At 41.9% G+C, this 23,118-nt stretch overlaps 1 pseudogene; it reads left to right on the plus strand.

Annotated features, from left to right (window-relative positions):
• Positions 1 to 241: 241 nt before the first annotated feature.
• On the plus strand, positions 242 to 2,659 carry LOC145530910 (5'-AMP-activated protein kinase subunit gamma-1-like; annotated as a pseudogene).
• Positions 2,660 to 23,118: the final 20,459 nt, after the last annotated feature.

Genomic DNA, 23,118 nt, shown 5'->3' on the forward strand with positions numbered 1-23,118 from the left:
CATAATCTAGTCCCTTGATTCACATAAAAGAACTATTGTTATTCGTGTGTATACCCACACACACATTGTTATTAGTATGACAGTCACAATAGCAACCACACTCTTCTACTGACTGGGCCCTTCAATGATACCTCGTGATCAAGTGTCATTTTAAGCATTTTAAATGGACTCTCTTATAAACTCACAGTAACCCTAGGAGGTAGGTACTGGTTTGTTCTTATGTATTTACAGATAGGGAATTATGAATATTACAGAGGTACTTGCTCAAGATTGCAGAGCTAATTAGAGGCCGAGCAGGAGTCTGGTCCCAGGCATGTCTAACTCTTAAGGACACCGTATTACCTGGCCCCCACCCTGCCCTTTCAATCTGCCTTCCTGAACTTTCTCACAAATGCACGCAACCTCTCTATTCCCAGCAAAGACGTCTTCCATCTGTGATCTGTGTCCATCTTGTCCCTCCTGTCTAGAATGCCCTCTCTTTCTCCCCGTCACCTTCGCGAACTTTCACTCACCCTGCAGCACCCAACTTTAGAGTCTTCTCTGTGAAGCCTTTCCTTCCCCCAACACCCCAGATTTTTACCTTGTCTGTAACAGCGGCCTAAATTTTATTTCTCTCCATTCACCAAAGACACAAAAATGTCTAGAGTGACAGCTGAATTATTAAAAATTATACGATGACAGAACATAATTCACTACACAGTGCCTGACTGTTCCCTGGTCTATCATTAGTCAACTCCAGTTATTGAGTTGTGCTCAATGAATAGGCAATTCCTTACCTGGACAGAGGAGTCTGGTGGGCTACAGTCCATGGGTTCCAGAAAGAGTGGGACATGACTGAGTGACTAACACTAACCTTAAAATATTATTCTCGGGTGGTCAAAAAACAGAATTAATTCTTATTGTACCTATAATAGCAACTAGTTAACTTCAGGAAACATAGGAAATACATTATCTATTCTGTTGTTGTTGTAGCTGTTTAGCTGCTAAGTTGTGTCAATAGTCTTTTGCGACCCCTTGAATTGTAGCCCACCAGGCTCCTCTGTGAATGGGATTCTCCAGGCAAGAATACTGGAGGGGGTAGCCATTCCCTTTTCCCGGGGATCTTCCCAACCCAGGGATGGCACTTAGGTCTCTCGCACTGCAGGCAGATGCTTTACCATCTGAGCGATGAGGGAAGCACCAAAGCAATAAATACCTTTATTTAAAAAAAAAACAAAAAAAAAAAACAGTGAGGTTCCTAGAGCAAATGAACCCAGCCAGGGCCTCTTGCAATGGAGATGGTCACTTCTTGAGAGTTTCCAACTCTGGAAAAATGAACGTCCTCAAGAGACTCCAGAATCAGGACTTCCCTGGGGGTCCAGTGGTTAAGAATCCATCTTCCAACACAGGGGATGCAGGTTCAATCTCTGGTCGGGGAGCTAAGATCCCACCTGTGGTGGGGCAACTAAGCCCAGATGCCAGAACTACAGAGCTCACATGTGGCAGCTGCTGAGCCCAGATATTCCAGAGCCCAAGCCCCACAACTAGAGAGAAGCCCACATACCACAAGAAGGAGCCCTCACACACCAAATGAAAAATCCCACATGCCACAACAAAGGTCCTGCATGCCAAAAATAAATAAAATTAATTAATTAAAAAAGAGAAAGACCCCAGAATCCAACAACAGCATATATCCTTCCTTTATAAAGTTTCTGGCTGCTATGACCTGATTCTGACAAGCTCCAACTTGGTTGTATTTGCTACTTCCCTACAGGTAAACGAGCTGCCTCTTTCTGGGATACTAAAAAGCAAGGACTTGTGGGCATGTGGACTATCACCAATTTCATCACTATTCTGCACTATTACTATAAATCAGCCTTGGTTACAGAGCTATGAGCTGGAAGAAGACAAAACAGAAACTTGAAAGGAGGTGTATATACAGGACTTCTTTAAACCACTTGTCTGCACTTCTCCTAATGCCAACTTGTTTGATGCTGTCTTTTCATTAATTCAAAACAAGATCCACAGGCTGCCAGTTATTGACCCAGCATCCAGCAACATCTTGTACATCCTCACCCACAAGGGCATTCTCAAGTTCCTCAAAGTGTTTTATCACTGAGTTCTTCAGCCAGAATTCATGTCTAAGTCTAATAGAAGATTAGCTTCTATGCCAACATTGCTATGTTCTGCACTATGATCCCATCGACATGGCTCTGGGCATCTTTGTACAGCATCTGCCAGTGAATGAGGAAGGTCATGTGGTGAACATCTATTTCACGTTTGATGTTATCTGTGCTGTCACTTCAGTCACGTCCGACTCTTTGGGATCCTCTGGGCTGTAGCCTATCAGGCTTCTCTGCCCATGGGATTTCCCAGGCAAGAACACTAGAGTGGGTTACCATTTCCTTCTTCACTGATGTTATCCATCAGGCAGCATAAAAGACCTACAACAACCTAGATGTGTCTGTAGTCAAAGCCCTGAAAAATCGATCACATTACTTTAAATGTAGTTTCAAGTGCTACCTGCATGAGACTCTGGAGATCGTTATCAACAGGCTAGTGGAGGCAGGGATTCACTGACTTGTGGTGGGTGGATGAGAATGATGTGATCAAGGGAACTGTATCACTATCTGTCATCCTACAGACCCTGGTGCTCACAGGCAGAGAGAAGCTGCCCTAAGCTGGGGGAAGAGGTCAGGCAGCACCAGGGGATGTGCCCCACTCACTTCCTGCCCAAAGCTCTGGGGATCACAGGAGAAACCGGGTGACTCTTCCTTGCTCAGGAGCCTCCTGCCCTCCTACCTGGGAGCTGAGAAGGCACAGGGCAAGGAAGGAGAATAAATGTTTAGGTGTCCTTATCCTCACAATACTCAGAAAAACTTTTAGTCTAGCTCATGCTAGCTCCTGTCCTCTTATTTATATCCCCCTTTCTGGGCAAACCATGAGCCCTATGCCCTCCAGAAAATTTTATACCTCAAGGAACTAGAAAGAGAACAACCCAAGCCCAAAATTAGCAGAAAGAAAGAAAGAAAAAAAGATTGGAGTAGAAATAAATGAAATGAAGACTAGAAAGAACAATAAAAAGGATCTACATAATTTATAGGTGTTTTTTTTTAAGATAAAATTGACCAGGCTTTAGCTTGGCTGAAAGTGAAAAGTGAAAGTGAAGTCGCTCAGTTATATCTGACTCTGCGACTCCGTGGAATGTAGCCTACCAGGCTCCTCCATCCATGGGATTTTCCAGGCAAGAATACTGGAGTGGGTTGTCATTTCCTTCTCCAGGGGATCTTCCTGACCCACGGATCGAACCTGGGTCTCCCACATTGTAGGCAGATGCTTTACCATCTGAGCCATCAGGGAAGTCAGGAAGCCATCAGGAATTAGCTTGACTAATTAAGAAAACAAACCAGAACCCAAATAGCTGAAATCAGGAATGAAAGAAGAGACTTTACAACAGTAATACAAAGGATCATAAGAGACCGCTGTGAGCAATTATATGCCAACCAATTGAATAATCTAAGAAAAAATGGATAAATTCCTAGAAACATCCACCTTCCAGCACTGAATCATTAGGAAATAGAAAATATGAACAGACCTATAAAAAGTAAGGAACTTATATCAGTAATCAAAAACCTCTCAACACAGAAAACTCCAGGACCAGATGGTTTCCCTGATGAATTCTAACAATCATTTAAAGAAGAATTAACACCAGTCTTTCTTAAACACTTTCAAAATATTGAAGAGTATAGAATTCTTAAACTCATTTCACAAACTAGGATGACCATGATGTCAAAGCCAGATAAGCACACTACAAGAAAAAACCATAGGCCAATTTCACTGACGAGTATAGATACGAAAATTCTCAACAAAATACAAACTGAATTCAACAGCACATTAAAAGGATCACACACCAAGCTCAAGTGGGGTTATGTCTGGGATGCAGACATGGTTCAACACACACAAATCAATAAACATGATACACCACATTAACAGGATGAAAGATAGCAATCATACAATCAATCACCTCAATAGATGCAGAAAGGGGACCTTCGTGGTGGCAGAGTGGATAAGAATCCTCCTGTCAATGCAAGGGACATAGGTTCAATCCCTGATCCAGGAAGTTCCACCTGCTGTGGAGTAACTAATCCTGTGAACCACTACTACTGAGCCTGTGTGTCAGAACTACTGAAGTCCGAGCGCCTAGAAGCTGTGCTCTGCAACAAGAAGCCACTGCAATGAAAAGCCCACTCACTGCAACAAAGAGTAGCCCCATTCATCACAACTAGAGAGAAAGCCTGCACAAAGCAAGGAAGGCCCAGTGCAATCAAAAATAATAAATAAAAATTTTAAAAATAGATGCCAAAAAGTACCTGGCATGATTCAACATTCTTTTATGATTAAAAAAACCCCTCAAAAAATTGGGTATACCTCAACATAATAACCTCAGATATGCAGATGACACCACCCTTATGGCAGAAAGCGAAGAGGAACTAAAGAGCCTCTTAAAAAAAAAAAAAAAAAGAGCCTCTTGATTAAGGTGAAAGAGGAGAGTGAAAAAGCTGGCTTAAAACTCAACATTCAAAACACTAAGACCTCTGGGCTCTCATGGCCTGTTTTTATCTGTACCATATGATTTTATTTCATCAGAACTTCATGTATTTGGACAGTAATAAACAACACAGAATCTAAGCAGTTCCGAGAAGTCTTTTCAAATCCACTTCTCCACAGCCTTGCTTCTTCCCTGCTTCTCATGGTCACTCCTTTCCAGATTTTGGTTCGTGTGAAATTAGAGGCTTTTCTGCTTCTCACAACCTGTGGGGATGACGGGCCAGGCCTCTGCCAGGAAAATCACTGGAGTCATCTGGTACCAGTGGGAGCAGCCACCTGGGGGTCCTTGTGCAGGGGTGTACATCCCTCTTAGGTGCAGATGAGAGAGGGTATATGTATATACACATATGCACACACACATGCATCATGTATGTACATAAACATGCATATAGACACGTGTGTGTCGTGTATGTACATACATGTTACCGGTTCTGACTTTCCCCTTATAGTCTTTGATTCCATCTAAAACATCTTTTAATCAAAAGAGTTCAATCAGAGCTTATTCCTCGAGAGAAAGAGAAGGATCCTAAAGGGAAGAAATCACAAACAAACCAGAATATGACACTCTTTGTTTTCTTCTAAATCCTTGTATCATATCACTCTGAAACTATTCTAAAAATTTAGGGGAAATTATCAGTATTTATCCCTTTCACCTTAATTTCTAGATTCTAGCCTGTACATAAGTTTTTGGGAGGAGAGGTAACTGAAAATGTGACTTTTAAACTTGCATTTTCTGAGGTAAATAATGGTTTCTAATCCTATAAAATAGCTTTTCCAGAGGTTTTGAACTTTTGCTAATTATTCTTTTATTATTTCTATTTCTCATCCGTGCACAACTCTCTCTTATCATTTATGGCTGGAAAGAAAGTATTCATATTTTGTGTTTATCATTCTTTTTCTCATTCATATGATTTACTGTTGGTGTTTAATAATTGGGGGCTGATAAAATTAAAAGTTCTATTTTGACTATTCGGACTTAAAAAAAAAAAAAAAACAAAACAAAACACTAAGACCATGGCATTCAGTTCCATCACTTCATGGCAAATAGATGGGGAAACAATGGAAACAGTGACAGACTTTTTCTTGGGCTCCAAAATCACTGCAGATGGTGACTGCAGCCATGAAATTAAAAGACGGTTCCTCCTGCGAAGAAAAGCTATGACCAACCTAGATAGCGTATTAGAAAGCAGAGACATTACTTTGCTGACAAAGGTCCATCTAGTCAAAGCTATGGTTTTTCCAGGAGTCATATAAGGATGTGACAGGGCATAAAGAAGGCTGAGTGCAGAAGAATTGATAACTGTGGTATTGGAGAAGACTGACAGGAAGGAGATCCAACCAGTCCATCCTAAAGGAAATCGGTCCTGAATATTCATTGGAAGGACTGATGCTGAGGCTGAAGCTCCAATACTTTGGCCACCTGATGCAAAGAACCAACTCACTGGAAAAGACCCTGATGCTGGGAAAGATTGAAGGCAGGAGGAGAAGGGGATGACAGAGGACAAAACGGTTGGATGGCACCACCAACTCAATGGACATGAGTTTGAGCAAGCTCCGGGAGATGGTAAAGGACAGGGAAGCCTGATGTGCTACAGTCCATAGGGTCGCAAAGAGTCAGACACGACTGAGCAACTGAACAACAACAACATGATAAAGGCCATATATGACAAACCCACAGCTTACATCATACTCAACGGTGAAAGGTGGAAAGCTTTCCCACTGAGACTAAGAATAAAACAAGGGTGCTCGATCTCAACATTTCTATTCAATGTAGTCCTAGAAGTCCTAGCCAGAACAATTAGGCAAGGAAAAGAAATATAAAGCATCCAGATCATAAAGCAAGAAATAAAAGTGTCTTTGTTTGCAGATGACATAATCTTATATGTAGAAAATCCTAAAGACTCCACCAAAAAGAAAAAAAAAAGTTAAAACTAGTAAATGAGTTCAGTAAAGTTGTAGATACAAAAACAAATCTATAAGAGATGCATTTCTATACACCAACAATAAACTACCTGAACAAGAAGTAAATAATGCTGTTTATAACAGCATTAAAAAAATAAAATACTTACAGGTAAATTTAACCAAGGATATGAAAGTATATGGTAGATTATAAAGTATTGATGAAAGAAATTGAAGACACAAATATGGAAAAATACCCTGTGTTTGTGGATCAAAAGAATTAATATTGCTAAAATGTTCATTCTACCCAAAAGCATTTGTAGATTCAAAGCAATCTCTATCAAAATCCCAATGCATTTTCCAGAAAAATAGAAAAGGCAACCTTAAAATTTGTATGGAACCACAAAGGCCCTGAAGAGCCAAAACAATTCTAAGAAGAAAGAATAAAGCTGGAGGCATCATACTTACTGATTTATTTCAAAGCTGTAATAATAAAACAGTATGGTACTGGCATTAATAACAGACACATAGATCAAGAAAAAAAGAATCAAGAGCCTAGATAATAAACCCACACGTGTAAAGTCAACTAACATTTTATAAGGGAGCCAAGAATAGTCAATAGGGAAAGGATTATCTCTTCAATAAATGGTGGGAAAACTGGATATTCACATGCAAAATAATAAAATTGAACTCCTATCTTATACCAACCACAAAAATTATCTGGAAATGGATTATAGATTTAAATAGAAGATCCAAAATGGTAAAACTACAAGAAGAAAGCATGGGGAAAGAGCTCTCCAACACTGGCCTTAGCAACAATTTTTGGTATATGACAACGAAAGCGCAGGCAACAAAAGCAAAAATCAACAAGTGGGGCTACATCAGACTAAAAACTCTGGCACAGCAAAACCCACAGTCAGCAAAATAAAAAGGCAACCTACCGAACAGGAGGAAATATTTGCTAACCATTTATCTCTTTAAGTTTTTTATTTTATTTTGGAGTATAGTTAACAATATTATGTTAGCTTCAGGCACACAGTAGAGCAACTCATGTTTGAATTGTTATACATGTAACTATTCTTTTTCAAATTCTTTTCCCATCTAAGCTGATCATCTATCTGATCAGAAGTTAACATCCAAAATATATAAGGAACTTGTATAGCTCAATGTCAGATTTACTGACAACCTGATTTTAAAACGGGCTAAGGAAAAAATGGGCTAAGAACTTAACAGACATTTTTCCAAAGAACACACAAATGACCAACAGGTACATAAAAGGATGCTCAGCATCACTAGTCATCAAGGGAAGGCACATAAAAAGTACAATGAGATATCACTTCACACCTATTAGAATGAGTGTTATCAAAAAGACAAGTAACAGCAAATGTTGGTGAAGCTGTGGAGAAAAGGGAACCCTGGATCACTGTTGGTGGAAATGTAAACTGCTGGAGTGACTGTGGAAAACAGGCTTCCCAAGTGGTGCTAGTGGTAAAGAACTTGTCTGCCAATGCAGGAGACCTAAAGATGTGGGTTTGATCCCTGGGTCAGGAAGATCCCTTAGAGAAGGAAATGGCAACCCACTCCAGCATTCTTGCCTGGAGTATCCCATGGACAGAGGAGCCTGGTGGGCTACAGGTCCATAAGGTCTCAAAGAGTCGAACACTACTAAAGTGACTTAGCACTGTGGAAAATAGTATTGAGATCCCTCAAAAAATTGAAAATAGAACTATCATATCACCAGCAATCCCACTTCTGGATATATATCCAATAGAAATAAAATCACTCTCTCAAAGAGATATCTACACCCTCATGTTCACTGCAGCTTTGTTCCCAATAGCCAAGACAACCTAAGTGTTCATCAATGGATGAATGGAAAAAGAAAATGCGGTACACACACACACACACACACACAAACACATATTATTCAGCCAGAAAAAAAAAGAAGGAAACCCTGCCTTTTGTGACACATGGATGGATCGTAAGGGCATTATACTAAGTGAGCTAAGTCAGACTGGGGGACTTCCCTGGTGTTCCCGTGGCTAAGAATCCGCCTTGCAATGCAGAGGACGTGGGTTTGATCCCTGACCGAGGAACTAAGATCCCACGTGCCGAGGGGCAACTAAGTCTGAGAGCTGCAATTACAGAGTCCATGAGCCACAACGAAAGCTTGCACAAGGCAAATGAAGATCCTGCATGCTGCAATTAAGACCCAAAGCAGCCAAATAATTGTTTTTTTAAGTCAGAGAAAGACAAATACCATATGTTCTCACTTATATGTGGAATCTAAAAATTCAAACTCACAAAAGTAGTAGAATGGTAGTTGCCAGGGGCTGGGGCATGGGGGAAATTGGGGAGAAGTTGGTCAAAGGGTGCAAACTTTCAGCTATAAAATGAAAAAGTTTTGCTAACCAGACTCAATAATACTGTGCTATATCCTTAAGGGCTTCCCTGGTGGCTCAGATGGTAAAGAATCTGCCTGCAAGGCAGGAGACCTGGGTTCAATCCCTGGGTGGGGAAGATCCCCTGGAGAAGGAAATGACAACCCACTCCAGTATTCTTACCTGGGAAATCTCATGGACAGAGGAGCCCTTCGAGCTACAGTCCATGGGGTCACAAAGAGACAGACACGACTGAGCGACTAACACTTTCACTTTCATATTCTTGAAAGTTGTTAAGAGAGTAGATCTTCAATGTTATCATCACAAACACAAAAAGGTGATTATGTGAGGATAAAGGTGTTAACTAACTTTATTGTAGCAATCATTTCACCATATATACATGTATCAAATCATTACATTGTTTACCTTAAACATATATATATGTCAATATGTCAATAAAGGTAGGAAAAAGGGAGAATTAATCAGTATAATTCACTACAATAAAAGAATAAAATAGGAAAATCATTTTATCATCAGAAAAGACACAGAAAAAGTATTTAATAAAATTTAAAAATAATTCATAATTTAAAAAACTCCAAGCAAAGAAGAAATAGGAATTTTCTTAATCTGATAAAGAGAGAAAACTCTAAAAAACCCCATTCAACCAAAAAAAAAAAAAAATCAGTTTAATGTTGAATGTTTTCCCTTTGTGATCAGAATGAGACAAGGATAATTGCCATCACCATTTCTACTATATTGTACTAGAAAACTTAGCTGGTATAATAAGGCCATGACAACAAAAATGAAAAGGTGTAAGGATTTGGAAGAGAACAAAATCAAGTTGCAGAAAATAATTTGCCATTTTCTTGTAAAGTTGAACTTACGCATACTCTATGACTCAGCACTTTCACTCCTAGGTATATAGCTTAGAGAAATTCTCGTCCAAGTCCATAAGGCATGTACAAGACTATTCACAGCAGTGTTATTCATGATACCCCCAAACTGAGGGGGAAAACCAAATGTCCATCAATAGTAGAATGCATAAATAAGCTGTAGCACATCCACATGGTAGATTACTATACGCCAGCAAAAATGAATGAACTATAGTTACATACATAAACAGGGATGAATCTCAAAAATAAAATGTTGAGCAAAATAAATGTCACCAAAAAATATGTATGGTCTGATTACATTTACATACAACTCAAAAAGCTGAGAGAAAACCTAATATATTGGTTAGGGATGTTTATATATGTGTATATATATATATATATATATATATATATAATAAAACTAGAAGAAAAATTGTTATTACAAAAGTCAAGATAGAGATTACCTCCAGGGAAGATGAAGAGGGATGTTACTGAAGGGCTTCTAAGGCACTAGGTAGGGCTTCCCGGTGGCTCAGATGGTAAAGAATATGCTTGCAGAGACCTGGGTTCAATCCCTGGGTAGGCGAGATCAAGTGGAGAAGGGAATGGCAACCCACTCCCGTATTCTTGCCTGGAGAATTCATGGACAGAGGAGCCTGGTGGACTACAGTCCATGGGGTTGCAAAGAGTCAGACTGAGCAATTAATACGCATGCATGGGCACACAGGGCGCTGGGTAGGGACCTCCCTGGTGATCCAGTGGCTAAGACTACACCCTCCCAGTGCAGAGGCACTGGGTTCCACCTCTGATCAGGGAGCTAGATCCCACACGCCACAACTAAGAGCTCGCATGAACCAACTAAGGGCCCACATGCCACAACGAAGATTGAAGATGACCACGTGCCGCAACTAAGACTCAGCACAGTCAAAATAAAAAAATATAAACAAGGCACCAGGTAGGTGTTACCAGGATAGTTTTATTCTTCAGGCTATATGGATGTGTGCGTGTGGGCTAAGTCACTTCAGTTGTGTCCGACTCTGCGCGACCCTATGGACCGTAGCCTGCCAGACTCCTCTATCCATGGGATTCTCGAGGCAAGAATACTGGAGTGGGTTGCCATGCCCTCCTCCAGGGGACCTTTCCAACCCAGGGATTGAACCCACACGTCTTACAGCTCTTACATGGGCAGGCGGGTTCATATCACTAGTGCCACCTGGGAAGCCCAGGCTATATGTACATATGTATGTATTAATACATAAACATTTTATGTGTTGTACATTTCACCATAAAAGTATTTTCAAAAGCCATTCTCTTTAGGTCTAATTACCTAATGGAACATATTCAATGATACCTTGGGCAAACAATCAGCTAAGTGTAGACTCTGCGAAAATCTAGAGGACACATCATTTTGTTTCTTCAATACAAAATTTCAAGGGAAAAAAGAAGAGATAAAGAAAGAACCTATAAATTATAAAAGACATAAGAGACATATTAACCAATTGCCAGGTTTAGACCATAATTTGGATGGATGCTCATGCAAACAAATTATTATAAACATGACAATTGCAGATATGTGAACACTAACTGGATATCTGATAAGAAGAATTTATTCTTGATTTTATTGGGATGTGGTGATGATACAGTGGTTACGTTTTAAAAGGGGGCCCTTGTCTTTTAGAGGTAGTTGATGAAATATTTACAGGTGAAATTATATCAAGTCCAAGATTTGATTCAAGATAAACTTGTTTGATGGTGGTGAGGGTCTCGCTGGGGTGCGGGGAGGGATGCTATAGAGAAAACAAGATTGGTCACAAGTTGAAAATTAGTGAAACTAACGTTGGTAGACTGGTTTTCACTACATTTCTAAATACATTTGGGATTATGCATAATAAAATTAAAATAAAAACCGGGACCAAAGTTTAAAAGGGGAACTTCTGCTAAATCAAGATCTGTTTTGAAGGGGAAAAAATAAAGGAGTAGGACATTTTGGGGTTCCTTGACTTCTCACTCTGCCGAGAAGAGCACCATTTATTTTTCACAAGACAATCTAGATCATTGCTTCTAAATCTTCAGTCTACCTATAAGTCAATTGAGGATTGTTAACATGCAGACTTGGATTCAGAAAATCTAGGTTGAGACCTGACAGTCCGCATTTCTAACAAGCTCCCAGGTGATGACGATGCTAGACTACCTCCAAGAATGCAGTCTTTCACCTCATCATAACCTCTCTTCTGCTAAAGCCTACCATTAACTCACCCTCCATCATCCCTTCCTGGTTCCATTCCCATTCCGGCCCAGCTTGGATTCTGTGGCTCACCTGGACAATCCATTCCTCTGAAAACCCCTTCAACATCCAGCCCTTTTCTTCTCTGTGGAATTCGTTCAGCAAAACTTCAACCTGACTTGCACTTCAACTTCTCCAGGTTCTTGAACCCAGCACTTAAATGTTACTGGAGAAAAGGACACAATTTTAAATCCATGCTGTCTGTTTTCAGTAGGCACTCTGCTGGGCCCAGAAGCCCTGTTTCTCTCTTTAGGATGCTTTATCTCACCCTCTTCATTTTATATATTCACCTCTTCCCTCTTCTTATCTCCTTTTTCTCTGCTAATGACCTTGCCTTATATTTCACTGGGAAAATAAAAGTTGGCTGGTGGGGAATTCTTCATCCTCTCAGCACCAAATCGTCATGTATCGCCTCCATCTTTTTTCTCATTATTCCCTTGTTTGAAAAAAATAAAATAAAAATCTGGGACTTTGCTGGTGGTCCAGTGGCTAAGACTCTGTGCTCCCAACTCGGGGGGCCCAATTCTGATCCCTGGGCTGGGAACTAGATCCCACATGCCACAACTAAGAGTTTGCACGTCTCAACTAAGGATCCCGCATGCTGCAATGAAGATGGAAGATCTCGAGTGCCACAACTAAGAACTGGTGCAGCCAAATGAACAAATAAAATAAAATAATCTTATCATCACCTCTTGATTTACACACACTTTAGATCCGAATTCCCTCTCTCCCTTTCAACTGGACCACTCCAACAGTTTACATGATCCGCAGGTTCCTGATTTTATTTTTTAAAAGCAAAGATAAAAGCAAGATAGATCCCCAGCCCTGCTGCTGCTGCTGCTGCTACTAAGTCGCTTCAGTCGTGTCCGACTCTGTGCGACCCCATAGACGGCAGCCCACCAGGCTCCGTCGTGTCGTCCCTGGGATTCTCCAGGCAAGAATACTGGAGTGGGTTGCCATTTCCCTCTCCAGTGCATGAGAGGGAAAAGTGAAAGTGAAGTCGCTCAGTCGTGTCCGACTCTTAGCAATCCCATGGACTGTAGCCTACCAGGCTTCTCCGTCCGTGGGATTTTCCAGGCAAGAGTACTGGAGTGGGGTGCCATTGCCTTCTCTTCCCCAGCCCTGACCCGTATCTAAATGATGCTGGATTTCTGTGCTCCTTTTTGAAGTTTATTCACCTTTATTCACTCCTTGAAAGTGAAAGTGTTAGTAGCTCAGTTGTGTCTGACTCTTTGCAACTCCTTGGACTGTAGCCTACCAGGCTCCTTGGATTTCCCAGGCAAGAATTATGGGGTGGGTAGCCATTCCCTTCCCCAGGGGATCTTCTCAACCCAGGGATCAAACCCAGGTCTCCTGCATTGCAAGCAGATTCTTTACCACTGAGCCACTAGGGATTCATTCCTTAACACACTCCAAACTGGTTTCCATTATCACCGCTCCACCAAAATTGTTCTTGTCAAAATCTTCAACTACCTCCATGTTACCAACTTGAATAGACAATTTCCTGTCCTCAGTTTACCCAACATCTCAGCAACATTTGACCAAGTTGATAGAATGCTTTTTTTTTTTTTCCTGCCCATTATCTTTTTCCCTACCAAAATATTCTGATCCTCTCCTAATCTTTCCACTTTTGGAAATTATATCACCAACCTGCAGGTCCTCATGACTATGCCCCTTTTCTTAAACTCCAATCAAGTTCATCAGCAAGGCTTGTTCTTTCTGCCTCCTAAATATTTTTCTAATCTGGGAGTACCCATGCCATCTCCACTGCAATTACATTAAACTAATGCCTCCTATTTCCCCAAATAAGCCACCTACTTTGCCTCAGGGCCTTTGTACACACTGTTATCTTGCCTAAAACACTGAAACACACTCCAAGTCCTAAATGGCCCAAATTTCACTCTAGGGTAACAATCTCAAAGTCTTCTTGAATTCCAAGTCATTCCCAGATAACCCCATGAAAAGAGGAGATATTTCTACACCACTTTTTACACACTCTTCTGATTCACATCCAAAAGAGATGCTCAGACCCGTGCTCATTCTAAGCAGAAAATAAAGTTTGATATATGACCAGATCTAAGTTCATCTCTAATCATAGCAAAACTGGCTTTAACCTTCCTCTTGGCTTTCAGTTCTTCCCATAGTAAAGGAAGACAGCATCCAGCTTACCATTTTGAATTAATATAGCAGCCTGGAAATGAATAGACATAGGATTTTATAACTCTTGCCAAGAGGTATATTTCTTCATCCCTTCAATCTGAGCTTGACCGTGTAACTTGTCTAGGCCAACGGAGCACTAACAAACACAAAACAAGCAGGTGTCTGAAAGCGCCTGTGCACTGGGGCTTCCCTTCTCTTGCTGAATTTGGAAACCAGCCATCATCTGAAGAGGACGGAGCTAGCTTGTTAGACATAGAGACACAAGGTCCGGTCAGTTTCAATTGCCTTTGCCAATTAGTAGACATATGAGTGAGACCAACTAAGATCAACCACTGCCAGCCAGCCTGCCAGCTGACTAGCTATATGAGTGAACTAGGCAAGTAATTCTGTCCAGATGATCCCAGCTGCAGTTGTCAACTTGCAGCATATGGAGCTATAAATGATGGTTGCTTGAAGCTCTTAAGGTTTGGGGCGCTTTGTAATGCAGCAAAAACTAACCGATACACCTCTGGAAGGAGTCTTTTCATATTGCAAATACAATTACGCTACTTCCCTATGTAAAATGTTTAAAAGGTGTTTCATTGATCTTGAGATGAAACCCAAGTCATTTTAGCAGGGCCTACTGTGACCCACGGACTCAATGGACATGAATTTGAGCAAACTCCGGGAGACAGTGAAGGGCAAGGGAAGCCTAGCGTGCAGCAGTCCACGGGGTTGGAAAGAGTTGGACATGACTGAGCGACTGAACCACAGCAGCTGTGACCCACACTATCTGGATGGCCTCACATCCCATGGTCCCCCTGTTTTTCCCCTTGACATGGTCCCAGTTCTCAGACACCCCCTTCCCTCTCCCTGGAATGCTCTTCCTGGCTCTTCACCTGGTTGACTCCTGTTTTCAAGTCATAACTTAAATATTACAGCAGCAGAGGGGACTCCTTTGACCAACTCTTCCCCTGTATCCCCCAAATGAAATCTGTCTCCGGTTATATATTCTCATGCCACCCTATTATTTTCCTTCTTAGCAAGTAATCTAACTTGAAACAATACACAGTCTTATGTGATGATACATTAATTAATTGCCTTTTCCACTGGATTGTAAACTCCATGAGAATAGGATGTCTCTTGTTTGTTCACAAATGTAGTCCCAAGCCTTGCACACCACCAGGCACATAGGATTGGGGATAGGTATCTGGGGGGACGCAGTTTATCATAGAGGTTTATCAGTGCAGGCTCTGGAAAGCTGCCTTGGACTCAAATCCTAGCTCCATCACTTACAAACTGAGTGACCTAACTAACTCCTTTGTGCCTCAGCTTCCCCATCTCTAAAATGGGGATGCAAATAGCATCTCCACATTGAATTGCTGGGTGGATTATGCTCAGTAATTGTTCATTCTTGGGACTTTTCTGGTGGTCCAGTGGTTAAGAATCCCCCTTCCAATGCAGGAGACTCAGGTTTGATCCCTGGTTGGGATCTAAGACCCCGGAGGCCTTGGAGCAACTAGGACCACGCACTGCCACTAGAGAGAAGCCCGCCCCGCCAAACAGACGCAGGCTTCCTGGGGGCAGCGTTGTGCAGCTGTGCCGGGTGGCATGTGTGACCCCCCCAGCAGAGGGGCCTTGGCCTCCAGGTACCCGGTGTGCAAAACAAACATCCCATGCACCGCAACTAAGACCCAACGTAGCCAAATAAATAAATATTTTTAAAATGTTAATTATTTTTTGCTGAACAGATGCCAGCACACCTAGAGAACGGTGAACCACAAGCTTCTGACAAGGCCAACGTGTCCTTCCTCTGTGGATACAGACACTACCATGATTAAATTTACATGTGTCTTCCCTGGGGCTAGTTTCTCAGCCAGCGCTCTGCCTCATTCTGCCAAGGTGTGGTCTCAAACTCAAAGCCACCTCTGAGAGGTACCTCATGACATCTGAATGAGCCCCTAAGCATTGAGCACTGGATGTTGACTTCTGCTTTCACACCCGATTTCTCCAACGGAGAGTCAGTCGTTTAGGGTCAGAAGACATGGTCTCCTAACTGCTGTAACTGCTGCTCCTATCACTTGATGATCCCCCTGGGTGAGCCGGGATCTGGAGCCAGCAAACATCCACCCAAGAAACAGTTCTGATGGCCCCAGGAAATCCATCAATCACCCTTAACACATACAGGCACGCACACATGCAGGACAGCAGCTGGGCCTTCTGCATTGTCTTAGTGAGCAAACCATCTCAGGAGGGGTTGTGGGTACATTTCCAACCATCAGGTCCCCAGAAGCTGGTCCTTCAGACTCTGGGCAGAAAGAAGGCAAAATCTAGGTACTTCCCCCAAATGTTTACAGTCCAGGGGAGAGGGACTCCTAAGAAAAGCTAGGGGAGAGAGAGAGAGGCAGGGGGTGGGGGTGATGAAGAGAGAAAAGGAGAGGGGAGTGGAGAGGGAAGAGGTGAGAAGTAAGAGAGGCTGAGAAGAGAGAGGAGGGAGAAGACAAGGAAGGCAGGGAGAAGAGATGGGGCGCTCATGCCACCCGGCACAGCCGCGCAACGCTGCCCCCAGGAAGCCTGCGTCTGTTTGGCGGGGCGGGAGCCGCGGGTCCCCAGAGCCCGCCGACACTTCCCGGCCAACGCGCCCAACCAGGGTGCCGTGCACGCTGAGGCAGTCTAGATCGGCTTCACACACGACCGCTCCAAGTGTTCAGGAACTTACCGGGCTGCAGAATGATGGGGTACAGCTCCCGGGGGACCGGCCCCCCCAGCAGAGGGGCCTTGGCCTCCAGGTACCCGGTGCGCACAGGTTAGTGGAGGCAAGACGACGGGTTTTCCATTTAGGCCGGCGCCAACCCAAAGGGAAGGGAGAGCCAGACCAAAAGGCAAAGGAGAGGAGGGGAACCTGCTTGTGTTTTTGTATTTAAATTGTTTTTGAGCCCACGTAGCCCTGGGAGTCACATGCTGCCTCCAACATCACCGGAGTCATCACATGATACAGGTCCTCCATCATGTGACGAGACAAATCTGCCTAACTTCAGCGCCCCCCGCCCCCACCTCCAGCTCAGAGACTGGCAGATAAAGTGCTTTTGGAGGAGCCCCCTCCTCCCCTAGAAATCAATGATAGAAGGAGGGATGCAGATGGAGAACCTCAGAGCCCCAGCAACGCTCGGATCTTGATGAATTGTTAATATGCCTTTCTCCCTCCTCCTAAGCTACTGCGACTTGGAGCAGCGCCAGCCTCATTTGAATTCCAGCCTTTGTGAATAACTCAAGTGTCGCCACCGTTGCTCCAGCAATTGCAGGGCTTCCGAGCTCACACCATCCTGCCTCGTTCTGGAATACCCGACTGGGCTGCCTCCCCTCCCCACAGCTTCCATGCCTCCTCACAGAGCAGTGGGAGCGGGGCGGAGGTGGGAGGCGATGGAGCTGCAGGAGAGACGCTCCTGCTGAACCTTCTAGTCCCTTTTTTTTTTCTTCCCTAGATGCAGTAGGAGTCAGGTGGGGCCCGTCTGGCTCTCATTAGGCTGTCTTCCTCTTAGCGACCTAGCTCTGTTCTGCCTGCAGCCCTCTCTGCACTCACGCATTCCTTCGTTTCCCTCCTTAATCAGGATTCAGTGAAATAGATCTGGCTGAAAAATCTGTCAGGCTTATTTCCTCCCATTGCAGTAACCTCCTTTTCTCGCTTGTTCCTACACCCAAACAATCTTTTATTAAACAAACTCATTTTTTTTTTTTTGTGGCGTACGTACTACATTGTGGATCTTGCGCAAGGGAAGAGAAGCGATGTTAAAGAAATGCGCAAAGCGAGATCTCAATCCTGGAGGCGCACATTGTTTGTTAGAGGCAACAGAAACACCAACAGATGTAGCAGATGCAAATTTCAGAGTCACACGAACTCAGGCATGAGAAATGTGAATCTTCTATTTGTCTACTCTCCAACCTCACCTCTCCTTCCAGCCCCCCTCCCCGCCCCCATCCTACCCAGTATAGTAAATTTAATCTACTTATTTCCGAATAAACTCGTCTGGGTGATTTTTCTCTGCTTCAAATTTAAAATCAAATCAAATGTTTGTTCTCCTGTCACTCTCCATACTAGGGTTGCTACTAAGCTCTGACACTGACTCAAATAAATAAACAGGTAAACAAACTACATGCACCTCTTTCCTTAGAAGAAAATAGTATGACTCACTGTCACTTTATAATTTGGGGGCCTGTTTGAGCAAGGAAGATTACAGTTTAAGTTCAGATGGGCAGCAGTGTAAAATGTCCATAAGAGGAAATTAGAAGTTTTTCCTAATCAGAAATTGTGTTCTATTCCATTCTATATAATAAGAGCAGAGGTGTCTGTGGTAGGCACGAGTGGCTGAGTTTACATGATGTGATACATTAAGCTTCCTGTGTGGGACAGAATGTCTGCTTAGGGTAAAATTAAGCTTTCAGTTCAGTTCAGTCGCTCAGTCGTGTCCGACTATTTGCAACCCTGTGGACTGCAGCACGCCAGGCCTCCCTTTCCATCACCAACTCCCAGAGTTTATCCAAACTCACGTCCACTGAGTCGGTGATGCCATCCAACCATCTCATACTCTGTCTTCCCCTTCTTCTCCTGCCCTCAATCTTTCCCAGCATCAGGGTCTTTTCCAGTGAGTCAACTCTTTGCATCAGGTGGCCAAAGTATTGGAGTTTCAGCTTCAACATCAGTCCTTCCAATGAACACCCAGGACTGATCTCCTTTAGGATGGACTGGTTGGATCTCCTTGCAGTCCAAGAGACTCTTAAGAGTCTCCTCCAACACCACAGTTCCAAATCATCAATTCTTTGGCGCTCAGCTTTCTTTATAGCCCAATTCTCACATCCATACACGACTACTGGAAAAACCATAGCCTTGACTAGACGGACCTTGTTTGGCAAAGTAATGTCTCTGCTTTTTAATATGCTGTCTAGGTTGGTCATAGCTTTTCTTCCAAGGAGCAAGTGTCTTTTAATTTCATGGCTGCAGTCACCATCTGCAGTGATTTTGGAGCCCCCCAAAATAAAATCTCTCACTGTTTCCACTGTTTCCCCATCTACTTGCCATGAAGTGATGGGACCAGATGCCATGATCTTAGTTTTCTGAATGTTGAGCTTTAAGCCAACTTTTTCACTCTCCTCTCTCACTTTCATCAAGAGGCTCTTTAGTTCTTCTTAACTTTCTGCCATAAGGGTGGTGTCATCTGTATATCTGAGGTTATTGATACTTCTCCTGGCAACCTTGATTCCAGCTTGTGCTTCATCCAGCCCAGCATTTCTCATGATGTACTCTGCATATAAGTTAAATAAGCAAGGTGACCATATACACCCTTGATGTACTCCATTTCCTATTTGGAACCAGTCTGTTGTTCCATGTCCTGTTCTAACTGTTGCTTCCTGACCTGCACACAGATTTCTCAAGAGGCAGATCAGGTGGTCTGGTATTCCCATCTCTTTCAGAATTTTCCACAGGTAGACAATTAGAGCAATTATAATTTTGCACACCTAAGTCTGTGTGACCATGAAATTTGAGTTTGCTGTATCTGAGTTTCTGATGCCTTGTCTACTCCCCAACCTCACCTCTCCTTCCAGCCCCCCTTCCTGCCCCCATCCTACCCAGTATAGTAAATTTAATCTAATTATTTCCGAATAAACTCATCTGGGTGATTTTTCTCTGCTTCAAATTTAAAATCAAATTAAATGTTTGTTCTCCTGTCACTCTCCATACTAGGGTTGCTACTAAGCAACCCTAGTATGTGCACCTTAAAGACAGAGATACTGCTATATGCATTCTACAACTCGTATTCTTTGTTAACACATCCTGATTAAGGTTCCAACAGCAATATTTCCAGCCCTAGGGATGACTCCATTCTCCTTCACCAGCGATTGCTCCAAGGATGGACATGTGACCATTCTTACCAGAAGCTTCTGGAGCTTCTGGAACCTCCTTTATCCTGCTTGATAAGAGATAGATTCACAAGGAAAAAGTTCTTTCCTTGTGTGCTACTTTTTGTTCATTGGATATGGTCATGGGAGGCAGGCTTCGTGTGTCAATGAGGTAAAAAATATCATTGGCATAACACTAAGGATGTTATGAAGAAGGATAGAAAAAACAAGTTTAGACACATATTTTTATCACCTGTGGTTGGAACATACCCTAACTGATACAGCATCCTTTGAATTTGTCATTTGCCTCCTGGTCATCAATGGTCTTGGAAGAATAGCATCAGTGAAGTTGTGGAGGTAGAAGTTTGATGATAGTGAGTTAAGATGTAAATTGGAAAATTCTGTTCCCAACAATATGGAAGACCAAATAAGCATAGGGAAATTCTAGATAAAATATAACACCTTTCTTTTAAACGCATAGCTGAGTGCTCTAAAAGGGAAGAAAAAACAGAAAAGCAGAGAGTTAAGCACCTGAGTTAACACTGTGTCAACTTTGAGAGTTGGTGTTTAATGGGGACATGGCAACCTCAGGGGATTGGGCAGTAACCTTGAGCAGTGTAGAGACAAAGTCTTGTGTCTGGGGATATGCAACAGAAATTTCCAGAACAACTTAGGGCCCTTAAAGTGCTGTATTTTCAGTGAAAATGTGCAACAGAAAAAATCCACATTTAAGTTCAAGAAAACATGGAAGTTTATGTGATTTGACCTGAAATCTGGGGAAAATCTCTGATAATTAATAACCAAGGCCTATCCTCATGTGTCTTTGATGTTTGAATATACACTATTTTTATGACTCAGGAATACCCCAAGTGGAAAATAACACATAAAGAGAGGAGCCTTGGAGAGGCAAACATAAAACTGATCCCAAGGCAAGTTCCCTAAACTGTGGAGACTTCCACAGAATTCCCACAGATTAAGTTCCCACTGCAGATGAGTTCATAATCCAAAATTAAAAAGCATCAGTTATAACATATAAAGCACGAGTAGACCAAAGAGCAGCATTTGATACTTATAAATTTCATGCAGTAATACAGTTAAATGAAGACTTTTTAAAAACTGTATGGTTAACTTTTTAAAAAGAGATTATTGGCTCTTAATTCAAAGTAAGATGGAATAACAAGAATTGGATGTATCCTTCTGCATGAAACAACTTAAAATAAAAGATAAAATATATAAAGCAACAGTTTTCAAGACATTGAACATTAGACAACAAAGGACAGATGAAACAAACGATATTAGCCCTATTATTGCCCCATATGACTACCTGGCGAGAGTTTCCAGGTTGCAGTAAGAGAAGTGGGACTCAGGCTGAGGCTGGCAGTCTCCGTGAGTTGAGGAGACAGAGCTAGGAGGTCACAGAGGTCAAGGCAGTTAAAGTTTGCCAGGCAGGGTACTGGAGAGGAGAGAGCCTCGCAGGGAATGAACTTCAGAGATCTTTAGGGCTGCCCTTCAAGTTTCCAACTGAGTACAGATCACCACATGTGATATCACATGTGATGATACATGTGATAAAACTACCAAAGAGAACTGAAAGAACCACCCTAAGAGGAACCAATTCCTGAGGCACATACAGGGCCAGGAATAATGCCTGCTCACCACCCAAAATTGGAACACTTTGTAATTATTGGGTAGAATACTAAGAAGTGTCTTGCTGCAGTGTTAGACCCAAATAATCTCCAAATTAAACACAATTCTAGTTCAGTCAAACAAACTTTAAAAGCAAGCCTTAAAAGAATTGATATATTTCTGAGTAGCTTAACTGAGTCCCATATCAAAGTTCAATAATATTTAAAGAAATACAAATCATCCAAGCACATATCAAAATAAAATTCACAGTCCTACAATCCAATCCTGAATATTATCTAACATGCAAAGAAACAGAAAAATATCACAGTGGGGAAAAAATAAATAAAAAATGACACAAAATGGAATTAGTATGTAAGAAAATCCAAGCAGTTATAATAATTATGTTCCATATGTATAAAAGTCTAGAAGAAAGATGAAATATGTTAAGTGGAAACATGGAGGATATAAAAATGACCAAAATCAAGCCTCTAGATATGAAAACTGTAATGGCTGATATAAAAATGATAATTCATAAGATTAGAAGCAGATTATACTTATAAAATAGAATATTAGTGAATCTAAAGACATAAAAGGGCTTCCCAGGTGGTACTAGTGGTAAAGAACCTGCCTGCCAATGCAAGAGACAAAAGAGACATAGGTTGGATCCCTGGGTTGGAAAGATCCCCTGGAGGAGGGCATAGCAACCCACTCCACTATTCTTGCTTGGAGAGTCCTATGGACAGAGGAACCTAGTGGGCTACAGTTCATAGGGTTGCAAAGACATGACTGAAGCAATTTAGCATGCATTCACACAAAGACATAACAATAGAAATAATCCCAAGTGAAGCGTGTAGAGAGAAAAAGATTGAAAGAAATTAGCTGCCTATTGTGAGCTTTGGAAAACGTCAAACAGCCTAATATACATGTACTTGGAGATCCTGAAAGGAGTGGGATGGAAAAAATATTTTAATAAATCGTGGTTGAAATTTTTCTAAGTGGATAAAAACTATAAACACACAGATCTAAAAAGCTAATCAAATACTAAACAACAAAAATAAAACTACACCAAAGATTATCACAATCTAATTTTTAAAAACCAATGATAGAGAGAAATATTAATAGCAGTCAGGAGTCACTTCACATTTGCTAACATTGCTATTATAAATAAACTATATTTCACAGATGACATTCTATACATAGTAAATCCTAAAGATGCCACCAGAAAATTATTAGAGCCCATCAGTGAATTCAGTAAAGTTACTGGATACAAAATTAATAAACAGAAATCTGTTGCATTTCTATACACTAACAACAAAATAACAAAGAGAAGTTAAGGAAACAAGCCCATTTACCATTACAGAAAAAGGAATAAAATATCTAGGAATAAACCTACCTAAGGAGGCAAAAGGCCTATACTCTTAAAAGTACAAGACACTGGTGA

Source organism: Giraffa tippelskirchi, chromosome 13 (genome assembly GCF_054371585.1).
Source record: "Giraffa tippelskirchi isolate mGirTip1 chromosome 13, T2T-mGirTip1v1.2.pri, whole genome shotgun sequence".
NCBI lineage: Eukaryota > Metazoa > Chordata > Mammalia > Artiodactyla > Giraffidae > Giraffa > Giraffa tippelskirchi.